Source organism: Amblyomma maculatum, chromosome 2, assembly GCF_055883805.1.
Source record: "Amblyomma maculatum isolate TAMU_Amacu chromosome 2, ASM5588380v1, whole genome shotgun sequence".
Taxonomy (NCBI): Eukaryota; Metazoa; Arthropoda; class Arachnida; order Ixodida; family Ixodidae; genus Amblyomma; species Amblyomma maculatum.
Window position 1 is genome coordinate 169676059 of NC_139345.1, and position 5544 is coordinate 169681602.

At 43.2% G+C, this 5544-nt stretch overlaps 1 long non-coding RNA gene across 1 annotated transcript; it reads right to left on the minus strand.

The window, feature by feature from the left end:
* Nucleotides 1-2767: 2767 nt before the first annotated feature.
* LOC146200414 (uncharacterized) lies at nt 2768-3590 on the minus strand. Its single transcript, XR_014704825.1, has 2 exons — nt 3381-3590; nt 2768-2892 (listed from the first exon to the last, which is right to left on the minus strand). It is a non-coding gene; the product is annotated as an uncharacterized LOC146200414 (long non-coding RNA).
* Between the last annotated feature and the right edge of the window lie 1954 nt (nt 3591-5544).

Genomic DNA, 5544 nt, shown 5'->3' on the forward strand with positions numbered 1-5544 from the left:
TCGTTACGTTTTGGATGGGACAATCTGCCGAATATGATAGTAGCGGTTCTCGCAATGCCGCACTTCGCATTTCCGCCGACAGCGTCTCGTTGCGCCACGAAGCAGAGTTCTTGTGGAAGTTACCTGCTACGATTTCCGTGCCGGCGATGCTGTAGTGGAGGCGAACCATTCACTTCTGCTTGCTCAAGACATCTCAGCTCCACGGAGTTTATTGTCGCTTCACAATGGCCGGGCTGCACTACTTGTCACAAATTTTTCTAATGAGCAAGGTCACTTGTTTTCGGGAACTGCTATTGCTTTCGCTGACCCTGTTGCGCACGATTTGGTCTGTTTTGCATCCACGGCAGTCGAAACTAACGAGCCATCTTTTGGCAACGTCGACGTTAACTGCCTCTCCTCCCATCCTCTAGTATTGAGACTTCCCATGATAACCGCATGCCTATACGTTATCGAAGGCTCCTTTTATGTCTAGTGCTAGCAGAGGTGGGCATTCGACCTCCAAAACCTCGACCTCACCTCAAACTCAAAAAATATTTGGCGACCTCACTCCCAGGCGACCTCACCTCACTTTTCAGGTGACCATTGGCGACCTCACTCAACCTCACCTCAAACTCAAAATGTGAGGTTGAGGTCGGGCGCTCGACCTCAATAAAAAAAAAGAATCAATAAATTAAACCGTAACTTAAAGCAAATATACATTTCTCGGTTATCCTGGGGTATATATAGGCTAGCCAGAATTTTGTCCTATGAAGGCTGTATTTTACACCTAATTTTATTTATTTATTTATTTCAAAATGCTGCAGACCTTATGGCACAAGCAGGAGGGGCATACCAGGTAACAATCACACACAGAAAATGAAAAAAATACAATAGACACTACAATTCGGCGAGAAAAAAAGGAATCATAATAGTAATAGTAATTATTAAAAAGTTTGACAGTCTAACAAATAAAAATAGACAATAACACGCAGCACAATTCGGCATGAACAAAGGAAACAGATATAAAGTACTCAAAAGTTGAGCAGCCTAACCAAGCAAATGACCTTCCAGTGCCTTGTTAAAATTACTGCTTTGGAATAGAAATTCTGGAAGCAAATTCCAATCAGAGATGGTCCGGGGGGAAAAACTGTACTTAAATGATTTTGCTCGGGCAAAAATGGGTTGCAGCGTGTGTTCCCTCGTGTGTCGTGTTCGTCTGGCAGTAGAAGGTTGGACAAAGTTAGGTAATGGAATATTAATTTCCTGTAACAGAATCTTACGAAGAAACAAAATTCTGTTCATTTTGCGGCGGACTGAAAGGAGCGGAATGTCTTTTTCATTCATCAGCTGTGTGGGAGAATCAGATCTGCTGTACTTGTGGAAAATAAACCTGACTGCTTTCCTTTGTATCATTTCAAGAGCACAATAATTGTAGAGAACATATTCTCTACAATCATTATCCTGGATAAAAGCAGAGAAACTCTGGACACTACATGTACAACTCTGCACTAAAGTGGCAATCCTCTCCCCCTCCTCGCCTAACCTTTTGTGGTCGGTTTCAATCTAAGGCCTACATGGGTACCACATTACTACGCATAGGCCCATAATGCAATGCAAAGAGTTTATCCCATCTGACCCACGTGAATAAGATTCGTATTAGAAATAAAACAAGCCAGTTCTTACCATAAACTGAAGACAAATGCTGTTGAACCTAGTGACGACGACAATGACGATATGCTCTTTTTCTTTTCTTGCCACATAGCGCTAAACAGACAGGGACACAGCGAGACACACGGGACGAGCGCTTTTTTTTTATCGCCCGTCCCGTATGTCTGGCTGTGTCCCTGTCTGTTTAGCGCTACGAGGCAAGAAAACCGACACCAACCCGCCCAAGCTTTCATCGTTGCTCTTTTTCTTAATTCGAAAAAAAATTGATGATTGCCGAGCTTTTTTTGATACACTGTACATTGCTTTGCGACAGAATACATTAATTTAAGAAAAAATAGGAATGCAGTCGTGCCTCGTTAGTGTGGACGCTTTGGTTTCCGACCAAAACTGTCCATACCCTTACAAAAATGCATGTAGGGTTTCTATAGAAATTCGAAAGCGTTGTGTCAATACACGCTGTTGAAAGTCTGTTGATAATCGGCAACATCTTGGATGATGCAGTGTTGACCTCTTGTTGAGCGCTTATGAAATAGTGGCCCATGTGTTTCTTAAGAGCGCTTTTGGAATTCGCGCAACTGAAATTCTGTTGATTTCAGGCTCAAATGCTTCAGAAACTCTGCAAGTGACGCTTTTTGATTTTCTGCTACCTTTCCACTCCTGAACAACAGAAAATAGTACACGACCATCGGTTTGCCAGGAGCAGACACGGGGTGATTTTCATTAATGCAAAAGTAGTACAGTACATCTCCTAGCTGCGATAAGTCACCACATTCTATGTTCTGCCCGACCAATCAACAATCCTGTCTGATCAGTGCTGGTTAATGATAAGCATAGTGAGGCATAAAAGAACAAAACAGATCTTGATCTTTTAAGCCCCATTATACTTACTCACTCATTAACCTACACTAAACTGACTAAATTGTTGATTGATCGAGCAGAACATAGAATGTGTTGACTGACCGCAGCAAGGATATGTGCTGTTCTACTTTTGCATTAATGTAAACCACCTCGTGCCTGCTCCCGGCTAACCGTTGATCACGCAGCATTTTCTGTTAATCCGCAGCGGAAAGGGAACACAGAATAAAAAATGCGCGTTAATGAGAAAGAAAAAATATGCATCTTTGGTGAACCCATAACATGAGCTGGGCTGTTTATTTGCTTTATTTCAATTCATATGCAAGGTATGACGCCAGGCTATTCTTTGCGTAAAACGCTGATACGTCCGGGAACTCCTCGCATGTGATGCTGAAATAAACAATATAAATCATAATTAAGTTGCGGTATATACTAACTTAAAAATAGAGGAAAGGCATTTGTGCGCTGCTCCACGTCATAGCTCAAGAAATTTCTTGTCTAAAATGAGTTGTCACTGTCTTTCACTGCTTAGACGGCATCGACCGCCGCTTCCACAGCTCGGCAGCACTGCCACATCGTTCATTTCTCCCTGATAAACAATATATGCTGCCGTCAAAGATCCTATTGTGAATATAAATAGCAAAGTGCAAGTCACAAGCATTACTACCCAGAAAACTTGAAGCAGAATTACCAACTATAGGCACCAAAATGAGTGGAAACAAAAACAAACACTGCAAAAATGGTGGAGCTGCACAGATTCAATAATCCACAATGTGTGACAGAGGCATATTATGATCTCGATAATGTGTCCGTCTCAGCGCGAGTAGCGTATCGAAAGAGTACAGCACTGTGCCGAACAATCCGTCAAAAACGGTCACCTTGTAAAAGAAAGAAAATGTCGCCATCCCAACTGGCGTTCCATCGGCCCCAGCGTCCGCGTTAGAGACAAGCCTGGTTCTCTCTCTCTCCCTCCTTTTTTTCCGACGAGGCTGGCTTGCCTGCTAGAAATATTTACATGCTCGCTTCCCCTTGTAGCACACACTGTACAAGACTGGCACAAACACGAATAGGAAAAAGTAAAACTCTCACCAAAGCTCCGCCCGTGCCGGCTTTTCGCCCAGAATCCAAAACGCCTGCGACTGTTGAACTTCTTAAACACGTCCTCCTTGCGCAGAAGCTGCCACCCAAGAGCGGATTCCTCCGAAGACTTAAATGCGTACGTTCGCGCTCAAATTTGAACAAAACGATCTTCGTGATAATCACCAGCGAAAAACCTACATACGGTGCTTCGCTCACAGTGCAAGATCCGACCACGGTGGCGGGAAAACGCCAACTGAACTGGCACATCGCCGCACTCAGCGTACCCGCGTCCGCGTGCAAAGAAAACAGGGCGCGGAAGAACAGCTTCGGTGAAAAGGGGGAGCCGCCGCCCCCGCTGCGCGAGCTATGCTGCAGCCAAGGTCATCTCCGTGAAGACAAACCACGGAGAAGGCAGAGAGCAGAGACCCAGAGGGAGCAACCCCTCCCCCCCTCCCCCTTTTTCCCCCCAGCCGACAGGAAGTAACTCTCGACCCTCCGGACATGCTGGCGCCGTTCGCGGCACGGGGGAAAGATGGGTGTGGACAGTAGCAAGGCAGTGGCCGAATGCTTCTTTGAAAAGACGAGTCGCGGATAGAAGACGCGTGTAATCCTATTTTTTTTTTCTTTTTATTTCATACGCGAATGTTTTTGCTATGCGTGTTAACTCTATAGTATGCGTGGGATCAATCCGTCATTATTAGAACCCCTCAATGTTTAAAGTGACTTCATTTTAGCATGGTGTCCACTTTAAGAAAGGAAGGAAAAGAAAAAAATAACAGTTAAATTCTCCAAAGACATACAGGATTCCAATACAGACTGCACCTCATTTTGCGGCAAAAGCTACGGGCAAAAATACCTAGGCTTGGGCAGAATGTCAGACCCTGAAGCATATATATAGTGAACTTTGCAACTGGTTTAAAAAAGCTTTGTCCTGCCCTACATGGTAGGTTCAATCTAGGATCCTGTTTGTTAGTATGATGACTCACTGAACTTGTTTTATGATAAATATAAAATATGTCCTACCACTAAAGTTACCTTCTGCGACATACAGAAGCTGATTCATTACGGATTCTGACTGACATTCAACGATGTATTTGCATTATTAGTGGAGGCTTTGCCATCATGAAGTTTTTAGGGCATATTTTCACTGTGTTGCGAAGCTTGAGCTAAGTGTGCACCGTTAATATGTACTTTTATATAACATGAACGAGCACGCAACTGCATGCTGCTCTTATATTTCCCTTTGCAGAATGTGGCCAATAGTTGATTACAAGTGAGACCAAAAATTCATAACGAAATTGTCACATCATGTTCTTATCATTTGTGCCTAAAACTACTTAAAAACATGGGTCAGCTTGAACAGTACACGCTAATTGTTCGTGAACGTTGAAAACTGACAACAAAAAGCACATAGAAAAAATAGCACAAAAAGTCTATTGGGTAGAACACAATGAAAATTCTGTGGGCCCTGTAAAGATTGCACTCAGCTGGGGTTGAATGTCTATCGAAATTCAATAAATTCAAAAGGCGGTCAATAGTCCAACAATAGAGTTTCAAAACTCATTTTTGTAAGGGTAAAGCAAGTCACCCATAATAACTAGTCATGAATAAAAACGAAAAGTATATAATTGATAAAGAATTTATAATTAATGGCAGCGGTTTTAGTTAATTTGGGCATATAAACACAGCCGAGATGTCGATGCTACCCTCTTCTCCATAAATCCGTCGACCCGAAACGTCATGTCTGTTCTTAAACCGTGTCAGCCATCCTCTTGAGTAGCTGAAGTCAGTAACGCCTAGACAGAGCGTAGAAGAATATTTCTCAGTAAACATCCCCCAGTTTTACTGAACAAGAATTCTGCAAGTCATCACAGGTAAAACCTATCAAGACGGAGGAGAAGAAGCACCCATAATGTTGCCGAGGCAGCGAGCCTTCTCTTGAAGCATTTTGTTGCTCACGAC